Source organism: Humulus lupulus, chromosome 6 (assembly GCF_963169125.1).
Source record: "Humulus lupulus chromosome 6, drHumLupu1.1, whole genome shotgun sequence".
Lineage (NCBI taxonomy): Eukaryota > Viridiplantae > Streptophyta > Magnoliopsida > Rosales > Cannabaceae > Humulus > Humulus lupulus.
This window is the reverse complement of record NC_084798.1, coordinates 26,009,933-26,022,413: the sequence shown is the minus strand read 5'-3', so window position 1 is coordinate 26,022,413 and position 12,481 is coordinate 26,009,933. Positions and strand designations below refer to the sequence as shown.

At 29.6% G+C, this 12,481-nt stretch overlaps 1 pseudogene; it reads left to right on the top strand.

The window, feature by feature from the left end:
• Positions 1 to 9,519: 9,519 nt before the first annotated feature.
• On the top strand, positions 9,520 to 11,137 carry LOC133784877 (protein FAR-RED IMPAIRED RESPONSE 1-like; annotated as a pseudogene).
• The last annotated feature ends 1,344 nt before the right edge of the window (positions 11,138 to 12,481 follow it).

The window sequence follows — 12,481 nt, the reverse complement described above, 5'->3', positions numbered from 1 at the left end:
TTTCCTCTCTATGTCATTTATAAAAAATCTCATCATAAATTCTTAAAATTTCTTTTCACATACCTTCTTTAAATTTTTTAGTGCAAAATTACCTATTAATAAGTAATTTTGTTTTTTAATTTATTTTCATCTTTGAAATTTATTACTTCTTAAAAAAAAATTAAAGAACTTTGACACGCTCATTTAAAAATAAAAAGCTTAATCACAATTTTTAACAATTTTATGGTTTGTTTTTCATAAACTTTTTTTTTTTATGGTAATCAGTTACTATGACATTAATTTTTAAAATGACTAATTTGACACTAGTAACTAGTTGCCACTATCAAATTAATTTTTTTAAACTAATTTCATAATACTAACTGGTTACCTTTATATCACTAATAAACTAAAAGAAAATGATAGTGGTGATGATTATTACCACTACCAAAAAATAATATTTATTTTGATATTGGTAATCACTTATTATCACATTAATTTTCAAAATAACTAATTCGACACTAGTAACCAGTATTGTAAAAAAATGTGGGAAAACAAAAATAATATTACCAAAATATGAGGAAAAAACTCATAAAAATAATATTTAAAAAAATAGAAAAAGTAATATTTTGGTGGCGTTATTTTTTGTCTATATTTATAGAAACTAAGTTTAAATTTACAATATTTTTATAAATTTCTCTAAATATAATTCTTATCGGTGTTGATTTAATAGGATGTTTTTGTTTTTATTTTTATTTTGGGTGTATGCACCATTTTTTTCCTCGCTGTGCCATTTTAAAAGAAAACCCATCATAAATTCGTAAAATTTATTTTCACATACCTTCATTAAATTTTTTATTACAAAATTACCTTTTAATAAGTAATTTTGTTTTTTTATTTATTTTCATCTTTGTAATTTATTACTTAAAAAAAAATTAAAGCACTTTGACTCTCTCATTTAAAAATAATAATTTTTTTAAAATAAAAGGCTTAATCACTGTTTTTAATTAAAAAAAAAAAAGAGCACATAAACAAAAATAATTTAACATTAAATTTTGTTTATCTCATTAGAATCAAAATCATTAATATAATCACAATGTTTATAAAAATTAATGTAAAAAAAATCTTAAATATAATAAACTAATTAATTTATAAGAGATACATTAATTATTTTGGAGTTATGCTAAAAAATAATGAGTTTTAATAATAATGAATAAAGAGGTGTGTAGAGAAAAATAAAGAATGCCAATGGTCAAACTTTTTATTTATTATCTCTTTGTTAAATCTAGATTATTAAAAACTAAATAAAGGAGTAAAAAAAATCTGTACAGAATTTTATTTTTAAGGGTTAGCTAATGTATATTGTTAATATACTTTCTTTCTTGGGATTTTTTCAAAAATATGGCTTTTAGCCCTCAATGTGAAAAAATATGGGAATTAAATTTTCTTTAATTTGTATAGAAAAATTTAATTAACAAAAACTTAGTTTATGGGAAAACTAATCCCATATTGGAAATCAAAATTAAACAAAAAAACATCAGCAAAATGATGGGTACTATGGTAATTAACATAGCAAAAACTCCTTCGGCCAAGCTACATCTTCTCTTTCCTTTTGCCCTAGCCGCCACCTCCCTGTTCTCCACTCGCCTGCCTCACCATCTCCACCATCATCTCTGGCCACCCACCCTCACCACCTACGATTCACCTTAGACGCACACCTTCGTGAAACCCAGCCAAGAATACCCAGCCACACCATCGACGAACACAACCTCAATCTACGCATCTTTGCGCGATTCCATTCGCAAGCTCCCAAATCCAAAACGACGGGGATAGGCTGAGGTGAGGGATGTGCTGGTGGTGGTCGGAGGCGAGGGAGAAGGGTGGTACCTGGGCTGAGTGCGATTCGTGGTGCTTGGAGCTGCACAAAATGATGGGGATGGCTAGGGTTGCGACGGGGTTTTGCGCGCAGGGGATGGGGGGTTTCTGGTGGTGGTCGGATGCGAGGGAGGAGGTTGGTTCGTGGTCAGATCTGTTTTTTTTTTTCTATCTTCAGATCTGTGGTAACTGGTTACCTTCACGTTCTGATGTGTATATTTGAGGAGGTAACCGGTTGCCTCACATTTTGATGTGTGTATATTTCTGGGTTCTTTATGGTAACTGGTTACCTAGGTTACTAAATCATACTTACTCTTCCTTTTTTTTACTTCAAATGTGATGCTTCTTTTCATTTCTAATATGAGTGACTCGTCACCCCTTTTGTGATAACTGGTTACCCGTCTTATGGCAATAGGTTACTCATCTCACTGTAACTGGTTATCCCTCCCGATACATGTCATTTAACCTCTAAGACTATTTTTTACATAACTATGAAAAATCAAACAAGTAACTGGTTACCCCTTTGGATAAATGTTATTCAACCTAGCGGTAGGATTTTTTTTTACATAACTTTTAAAAATCAATTAAGTAACTGGTTACCTTACCCAGGTTTTGAAAAAAAACGTACAACCTAAAAAATAGGAAAAAAAATGTTTATAATAAATAGAAAATAATAATAAACACAATTCATATTACCAAAAAAAATTAATAAAAAATTTGCAAAACAACCATGGAAAAATTTAATATAAAAATAGCTATATAAAATTAATATAAAAAATAATCAAATAAGCTAAAAAAATAATCAAATTACAAACATACCCTTCTAAATTAATAAAACTTGATTAAGAGTAAAACTATGACATAAACAAACTTTTATACAAAAATATGAGAAACTAAACCCATAAAAGTGAAATTTGAAAAAAAACTCCATAGATTGACTTTTCTTGAAAAAATGCCATATTTTTGCACAATCTATTAAAAATCTCATATAACATGTAATTTTCACTTCTTTTTTTTTATTTATTTTATTAATTTATAGAAATTTCAAATACAATTAAAAGAAATTTTTACATTTAACAATTTTTTTATCATCTTAATTCCATAAATGCCTTAACACATTTTAATTCTAAAAATACTGTTGTTACCACCATTTTTTTTTCAAACAATACACGTTATATTACTTTTTTTTCTTCTATTTTCTATCTTTTCTCTACAATTTTAAAATAAAACTTCCACCACACCACTAGTCGTTTTGGCTCAAGAGTGGTACCACCCTGACCTACTATTCAAGGTGGTTATCGAAATCAAAAGCAACAATTCAAGGTGGTACCACCCGGACTAGTGTATAGAGTTTGACACCTACCCGGTGAAACAAACAAATTATGCAGAATAACAAGCCAACAATTCATGCAGAATAAAGATGGTACAAATGTATAAAAATTAAGGATTTGAGTTCCAACAAGAAGTGATAAAGAAACAAATCAATACACGAATTCTACCAATATAAATACATAAAAAAAAAAAGGACTACAACTATCACAAAATCCAAAAAAGTCACCAAGTACAATAATGTTGAAAAACAAGTAACCTGTTTTACAAACGGGGCACAATAATATTGAAAACAAATAACAAGACTATAGAAAGGGGAAAAATAGAGTAATAATTTTTTTAAATTATTTGTTAAGAGAGATGGAGAAGTACAAAGAATAGATTATTATTTATTTATGAAAACAAAATATTATTTTTTATTTTTATTGTTAAAAGTATATGATGGTATTTTCATAATGGTATTCATTTCGTGGTAATTTTGCAAATAATATATAATTGATACTTTTCAAAACATCATATGACATAAAATAGTATTTTCAAAATATAATTGAAATGTGTCACATTTTTAAATCTTTTAAATTATAGTTTTAAAAAAGATTATTGCACAAGTAACCAAATTGTAAAATCAACACTAAATTTTTGTAAACCTAGTATTGTATTTTTGTCAAACTAGTTTGCAGAATTCTAAGTGTGGAACATACTGCTTAATTTTATAAAGTAGTTATTAAGCTTCAAAAACTAGCTATTACTTGGGGAAAGTTTTATAAATATGGCCCTTCCATAATACTAACTTTTGCTAACATAAGTTTCAAAAATCAATAATTTGTATATGATTTTTTTTTACCAATTAACTTATAGATTTTCCCCTTTCTAAAATTTTATATTGTATATATAAACAATTCTCATATACATATATGCATGTGTAAAAAAATTTAATACATATATTTAACTTTTATAATATATACATTTTTTTTAATGTAACTACATATTATATATATATAAATAGTTTTTTTAACGTAACTACATATTCCAGTTGGGGGCACACCAGTTGGCTACCCAGACGGTACTTCGTCATGGGGTCCACTCACAGTCTTTGGGCTGCCAGAGTAACCCTCATGGTGTTAACCATCTTCTGTAGGGCTGTTACCCTCTTGGGTGTCGATCTTCTGTTGTTGAGTGGTCATCTAGTCACGGAGCGCCACCACTTTAGGTGTCTCCTCCGCATCCATTTAATGAGGATATTCCTCCTCATAGTATTAATTGTTGCCCCTGTCGTCCATGCCGTTGTACTCGGCATTTTCGTTGTAGTCTTCCACTGCGTCAGGGTGGTCTTGTGGCAGCATGTTACTGGTTTCTCCTCTCTTAGCTTCGACGTGAGGGACAGTATTGTCTGATGCATTCCTTCGAGTCGTCACCGTGACTGTTTTCCAAGCTTCCTTCAAGCTCTCAATGAAAGCACCAAAATGTTGACAGCATTTTTCGCTATCAACTTAATCTAAGAGATTAAAGGAAAAATAAGAAAAGAACACCGGGTTTTACGTGGTTCAGGCTATAAAAGAGTCTTAGTCCATGGGTCTCTATTATTTAGTGAACTTGAAGCTTGTAGTAGCAAGCTTCAATGGTGATTTTCAAACAACGTATATATTGCACTGAGTTAGAGAGTTTTTCTCTCTAAAAAACCAAACCCCTTACAAGGAGATACCCCAGCCCTATTAGAGGCTAGGGTCATTAATGTTAATCATCTCTCATTAATATCAGACCTCCCCTTCTAGGGGTATTAATGTTAAGTTAATACAAAAATGGTTGTGCTAAAATAAAGACTATGACCCACGCATATTCTACGGGGCCCATTGCAGAAAGTCACGCACCAACTTTATGGGAACATATCTGTAACTGTTAGGGCGTGGCGCACGTTTGCCCATGTCAGGCGACGCTATGGGAAATGTCAATTGTCGAGTGTACGAACTCGACACCAGTAATCGAGGCTCACCAAAATTTGTCAAATGATCCTCTCGAGGCGCACACCCGCAATGACTGACACTTGACACCAATTCCGAGCTCGAAGACCGGAGCCTTGGACTTGGGGAATGATCGAGTGAACATGGCATCTCGGGTTGTGGCCTTACCTGGAGACATCCTTGCCCCGAGGACATGACTCGAGGGCGTGGCCTCACTTGAAGACATCCATGACTTGGAGACTAGCTCGGGAAGTGGCCTCCCCTAGAGATATCCTCGCCCTAAGGACACGGCCCGGGGCGTGGCCTCATCGGATTTCTCGGATGAGCTCTGATTAGTGCCAAAAAATACACATTTATTTATTTTAATAGTCAAAATAAATTAAGTTTTAATTAATATTTTCATGGAATTAATATGATTTATTTTATAAATGAAACTATTTAATATTAATTTAATTTGTTTTATTTTGCAGGAGTTAATTTGTATTTTTGGCACTTGGAAACAAAGAAAAAAAAATTGAAGAAAGGAAGAAAAAAATGGCATTTTTGAAGTGAAGTGGCCTAGACCTGTTTGGCCCAAGCCTAGCCCGTGCCTCCCCAACGCGCCACCTGTCCGCGGACCCAACTCCTTAACCCGCGAGCGACCCGCCTGCTGCCTTGCCTCTTCCTTCAACCCAGCCGCGCCATGTGTCACTCTCCCATTGGCTGCAGCTAGGTCAAAACCTTCTGCCAGCCACCTTCAGCCCAATTTTTTGTGCACTTTGGGCCTTGGACCTTCCACTTTGAGCTTTAAAGCTCACGTTTTGTGTTGTTTTAGAAAAAAGGGCATGTTGATCATTCACTAAAATAACTAAGGTTAATATTAATAATAAGATTTGATTTTTCAAAATCATATTTTATTATTAATATGTTAGATTTATTTTGTAAACCTCATTTGTAGTTTAATTTCCTTTTAGTCATTTCTTCTTCTATAAATATGGACTATTCTTTCGCATTTAGTATGTAATTTTTAGGTAGCAAAACTCTACCAAATTTTTGTCTCACTTCTCATATTTTTTCTCTAGAATTTTATGAGAATGTCTAACATAATAGGCTAACCTTCTTAAGAATGTTAGGATGATCCTATATGCACTATGACTTTGTTTGATATTTTTTATTCACCATGTGCTTAAAATTTATATATTTTGGTGATTTATTTTCTTTCATCTCTATTTTATTATCTTGTTATCTTTATTAATGTTTACTAATAGTATATAGATTTTGTCAAGCATTTTCAATGTATTATCAAATTAGTGAAAATAATATAGATAATATATTTATCATTTTCTCCATCTCATTCATATATATTTACTTTTGCTAAATCTATATAGAATTAGTCATGCTCTTTCTATGTATTTTATAAATAGTAAAAATAATATTTGTGTTAGGTTTTATGTCCAATCTTTTATTGCGTTATTGTCAATGGTATAATATCATTTTATATTTCTCATAAGATTTATCTTATCCTTCCATGGTAAAGAATACTAATCACTTAAATGCATTTTTGTGAAATATATTTGTGCTTCAATGTTAAATCATTCAAATGAATAGTTGGGATGTGAACTATTCATTTGTGTATTTTTTTTGTGAATCAAATATCAAAATAAATAAGTATGCATATTGGTGACTCTTGATTCTTCCTACTTATTACATATTATTACATCACACTTTATTCTATCTTTAATTCTAATCTCTAAATCTCAAAAACAAAAAAAATATCACTTGTTCTATTTTCCTTATATTACATATCTCTTAACTTTATTTATTGATTAACTTTATTTATTTGCCTCCTTGTGGAATCGACCGCCAGATCTATACTACAACCACCGTTCAGTGGATGCACGTTTTGGGCGTTAAACAAGCTCGCCCTCCAAGAACTTAATGACTTGTCGCTAATTACTCTTAATTGCCACGTGTCGGGTAGTGAAAACATGGACAACAAGTTAGTTTAATAAATTTAATCAAATTATATTATTTTGTAGTGAAAATATATTTTAGTTTTTTTTTTTGCTAAGATTTAAATAGTGGTTTTTTTTAATAAATTTAAATGGTGAGTTAGTTTGGTAAATTAGATCAAATTCTATTATACTATAGTGGAAAATATATTTTAGTTATATACATCTCTTTTTAAAAAAAAATCAATATTATTAATCACACTTGATAAAAAAATTAATTAATTATTTGATCAATTATTACTATTATATTATTCATACTTTATATATATGTATCAATTCTCACTTCTATTGCTCTTTGCTTTTGATATTTATTTGAAAAGATTTATAGTTTTTTTTTTTTAGATGTATTGGATATTTTTTATTTTGTTTAAAGTTTCACATTTAAAAGTTAAAAGTTAAAACATTTTAGTTGAAGTTATTAGGATAATTTGATTTTAAGTATTTTATTCCTTTTTCTTTCAATATTGTATTGTGCTAAAATGCAATATTTTCACCTAATTTAATATTTTATATTCTAGATCTAAATTATAAATATTTTTGAAAAGTTTTCATTTTACTTTTAATATTAATAGAAATTTATTTAATTTAATTATTTTCTCAACCTTATTACATGATATTTTTTTAGAAAATAATGTGTTTTTTTAGTTGTATGTATAAATAATGCAACTCTTTTTTATTACAATTATATGATATTTTAATTAATTTAATTAAAATTTATATATTAATTAAAAAACCTAAGTTTTTCACACGTGCATAGCTCGTGCCCCACCCAGTGTATAGAGAAACACACACTTTTCATTTATTTTGTTTAATTTTAATATATTAAAATTGATAATTTAATTTTGGGAGTGTTATTCTAATTGTATTATCAAAGGGTAAGTGAAGAAACATAATTTATTACTTAAAATTATGTGATTATATTTATAAATAATTAATTATTTAGAATGTGAGGGAAAAAATCTTAACAAAGCCAACCATAAATTAATATATTGACTTGATTTAGAAAATTAATTACACTACTTTTTTATGATTTGTTGTAAATCACCCCACTTTCTCATATTAACAAGTAAACAAAAATATAATGACGATTTATGTATTGGAGAGTGATGCTATAACTGTTTTCTTACATACTATTATATTTTTTTTATTTATAAATTATACTTGATGATAACAAGTTTATATTAACATTTTAATTAATATTTTAGGATAGATATGCATTTGGTACTTTGTGTTTTCACAAAGTATAACTCTGATATTCTATGTTCTTGACAATGATCATCAAGTACTATGTAATATAAAAATGCGTATAAAATGATACTTGTCTTCTCAATGATAGTCAGTAGGTACTTAGTAATTTAAAAATCGTTATAAAATGTTACTCTATATTCATGGGAATATAATCATTTACTATCCTGTCGTTTGTCACTAAATTTGAGTTTAAGGTACCATTTTATTTTGATTTTGCAAATTCAAATTCTGTATTAGTATTACTCGTAATAAAATGTACCAAAGTTATATTTTAGTAATACACAAATACCAAATGAAAAAATTTCTAATATTATATATAGATGACGTTGGTGTTTTGAGGGATGCTATTATCAGACATAATTTCAAACTCTACTACAAACATTTTGTTTTTATCTACACGTGGAAGACTTGCCATTTGGAAAGACAACTTTGTTTTTTAATTAACTAAGAAGGGCACATTATGACACTTAATTTACAACACCTACCACCTATATATACTTATATTTTCAGTAGTGTCTTCCGCTCCAAGCTTTTATGTTTCTGAAGAAGAAGGAAAACAATGGCATAAATTAGAGCACAAAAATTACAAATATTCTATCAATTTTAAGGTAATAAATATTATTTCCTCACTTTATGTATGTTATTTAGTGTTTATTCTACTCTCATTTTATTAAAAAAAAAAAGAAAAAAAAATTCAATGTTTCTATGTAAAATTGAGAAAAAAAAACAAGCTACAAAATAAAGAAACGCACATGACTTCATTAAGGGATTATTGCTACCTTAAGATATTATTTATTTTCTTTAGTGTTTTTCTTATTCTAAGTTTTTTTCTCTTCCTGTTTGGATGTGGAAATTAGGGAAAATAAGCTATATCATAAAGAAGAACTCCATAGCTTCAATACTTTATAAAGTTCCTATCAATCTTAAGGTAATGACCATTATCTCCTAATCTATTTTGTTTAGAAACTACAATAACATTCCGTTTTTATTCTTTTTGCATGATTTTTTTAAAATAATATTATTGCTATGGCATTGTGTATTGATTTATTTTTAGCTCTTCATTTTTTGTTGTTGGATTCAATAACTATGAAATTAGGTTTTGAGTAGAAAACAATAATTCCTTATTTATTTTAATAGGAAACATGGATTTAAATTTTGGTTTGGATGCATACTTGGATGGGAACAAAAATGATACAGAATGCATGGTTGATGGAACATTGAATGATGAAAGTGAAAAAATTGTAGAACCATATATGGGTATGGAGTTTGATTCACACAATGATGCACAATCTTTTTATTTGAAATATGCCAAGTCTATTGGATTTGGTGTCTCAAGAATGCATAGTTGTCGGTCAAAGACTTCAAGAGAATTTATTGAAGTAAGATTTGCTTGCACAAGATATGGGGGGGAAAGAAAATCTAATGCTAGTTATCAACGTGCATGTTTAAAGACAGATTGTAAATCCATGTTGCATGTAAAAGGAAGGTTTGATGGAAAATGGTATGTCCACAATTTCATCAATGAACATAACCATGAATTTTTTCCAAGTCAAGCTCATTATTTTCCATGTCATAGACTCATTACCTCATCCGATAAATATCACATTGATGCTTTACATTCAGTTGGAGTAAGCACAAGCAAAATTTATGCTACAATGGCCAAACGACATGGTGGATATGAAAATGTTGGACACATGGAAAATGATTTTAGAAATCACTTGGATAAAGAAAGACAATTATCACTTGAGCAAGGTGATGCTAAAGCAATGCTTGAGCACTTTATGCGTATGCGAGAAGAAAATCCAAATTTCTTCTATGCCATGGATTTGGATGAAGAACAACGTCTTAAAAATGTCTTTTGGGTAGATGCTAAAAGTCATGATGATTATAAATTTTTTTGGAGATGTTGTCTCATTTGATACAACTTATATTACAAACAAGTACAAAATGTCATTTGCTCCATTTATTGGAGTGGATAATCATTTTCAATCTATAATACTTGGATGTGCGTTGCTTGCGAATGAAACTACATTAACATTTGTTTGGTTAATGCAAACATGGCTTAGAGCAATGGGTGGAAAAGCTCCATGCACTATTTTAACTGATCAAAACAAAGCTATGAAAGCTGCAATTAAGATTGTTTTCCCAAATTCAAAGCATCGTTTTTGTTTGTGGCATATATTAAAGAAGATTCCTGAAAAGATAGGACAAGTTGTAAAATAAAATGCAAATTTCATGAAGGTATTCAATAACTCTGCTTGCAAGTCATGGACCGAGGAAGACTTTGAAAAGAGTTGGAAGAATATGATTGAAACATTTCAACTTGAAGATCATGAATGGCTTGCAACCTTGTTTGAAGACCGCATGTATTGGATACCAACTTATGTGAAAGATACTTTTTTTGTGGGAATGTCTATAACTCAACGATCTGAAAGTATAAATTCTTTCTTTGATAAATATGTGAGCAAGAAAACTTCATTAAAAGATTTCATTGATCAATACAAGGTGGCTTTCCAAGATAGGCATGAAAAAGAAGTTTATGCATATTTTAATACATGGCACAAAAACCCAACTTTAAAATCCCCATCACCATTTGAGAAACAAATGTCAACGGTCTATACACATGAAGTTTTTAAGAAGTTTCAAATTGAGGTTATGGGCCCATCTGCTTGTTTTTTAATGAAAGAAATTGATGATGACATCTTGAAAACTTTTAAAGTTCAAGACTTTGAGAGAAATGAAAATTTCATAGTAAATTGAGATTCAACGTCAACAACTATAACTTGTTTATGTCGCATGTTTGAGTACTTCGGATTTCTTTGTCGGCATGTAATTTGTGTTCCTCAAGGCCTTGGCATTTTCAATGTGCCACCACATTACATATTGAAACGATGGTGCAAGGATGTAAGAAGTTTATACTGAATTGTACAAATTCCAAAAGAATTACAATCCAATAAGCAACAATTTGATGAATTATACAACGAGGCTATCAAATTGAGTGAAGAAGGGTCAATGTCTTTGAAGAGTTTCAACATTGCATATTATGCTTTGAAGGGTATGTTAGACTTTTATTTGGGCTTACATTATTTATTTTCATGTTTTATAAAATATGGGTTGATAAATAGTTCTTTGTTGATCTAGCCTATTTAATTTTAGTGATCTATTGTTTATGGGCTTAGTATCTATAGTAGTCTAGTTGACGCAAAAATGTGGGCTTTCTAGTTAACTGAATCATTTGATGAGGAGGCCCAGTCCAACTAGGTTAATATAAGCTAAGTCCTCTACCTAACTCTCTTTATATATGAATAGTCTCATCACTATTATGTAGACTTATAATCTGCTTCAGAAATAAAGGTCTTAGGGAAGAAGGCTTAGCTGGTTAGTATTGCACTAATAATTCACATTTTCTCCATGACTGAATCAGGTATGTTTTCTGTATTCTTTAATTGTTTATTGTATACTAAGTTGCATGCAAAATTATTGATAAGATATTGTATGAATATCTAACATGTGGTATCAGATTGCCAATTGTATACGATTTAGGACCTATAATTTTTTGTTTAACCTAAATTGAGATTAATCATTGTTGAACCCTAAATAATTTTCGTTATTATTTTATGTTGAAATTTTTATCATTAAATCCTAAAATATTAGAGCTTTTGTTTATCTCGAAATTACATTTTTGTTCATATATTATAGGATTAATTTCGTTACATATTGATGACGAATTTTGTATATGAAATTTTAGGGTTTTTTCATAAATTTCGCAATTGAAAAATTGTTATATCCCAATTTCATGGTTATTTTTCCAAATTCAATTACTGTATGTCTTCATTGTTGTTTGTGGAAGATATTTCATGCTTTAATTTTGTTTATATTCGGCTATTTACACACTTTTACCTGAATATTTGAATTTTTTTTTCAAATATAATATCTTAGATCTACATTTAATATTTTTTTTCTCTAAATAAACCCCATAAATCAATTGCTCATGATCTGTGGATGAAAACCCCTCAAATAATCGCTCGAAACCACCCTTTTTTTGGCCAAAAACCCGTCGGACCCGACCGGGTCACAAATTGGGTCGCACGACCCGTTTCACAG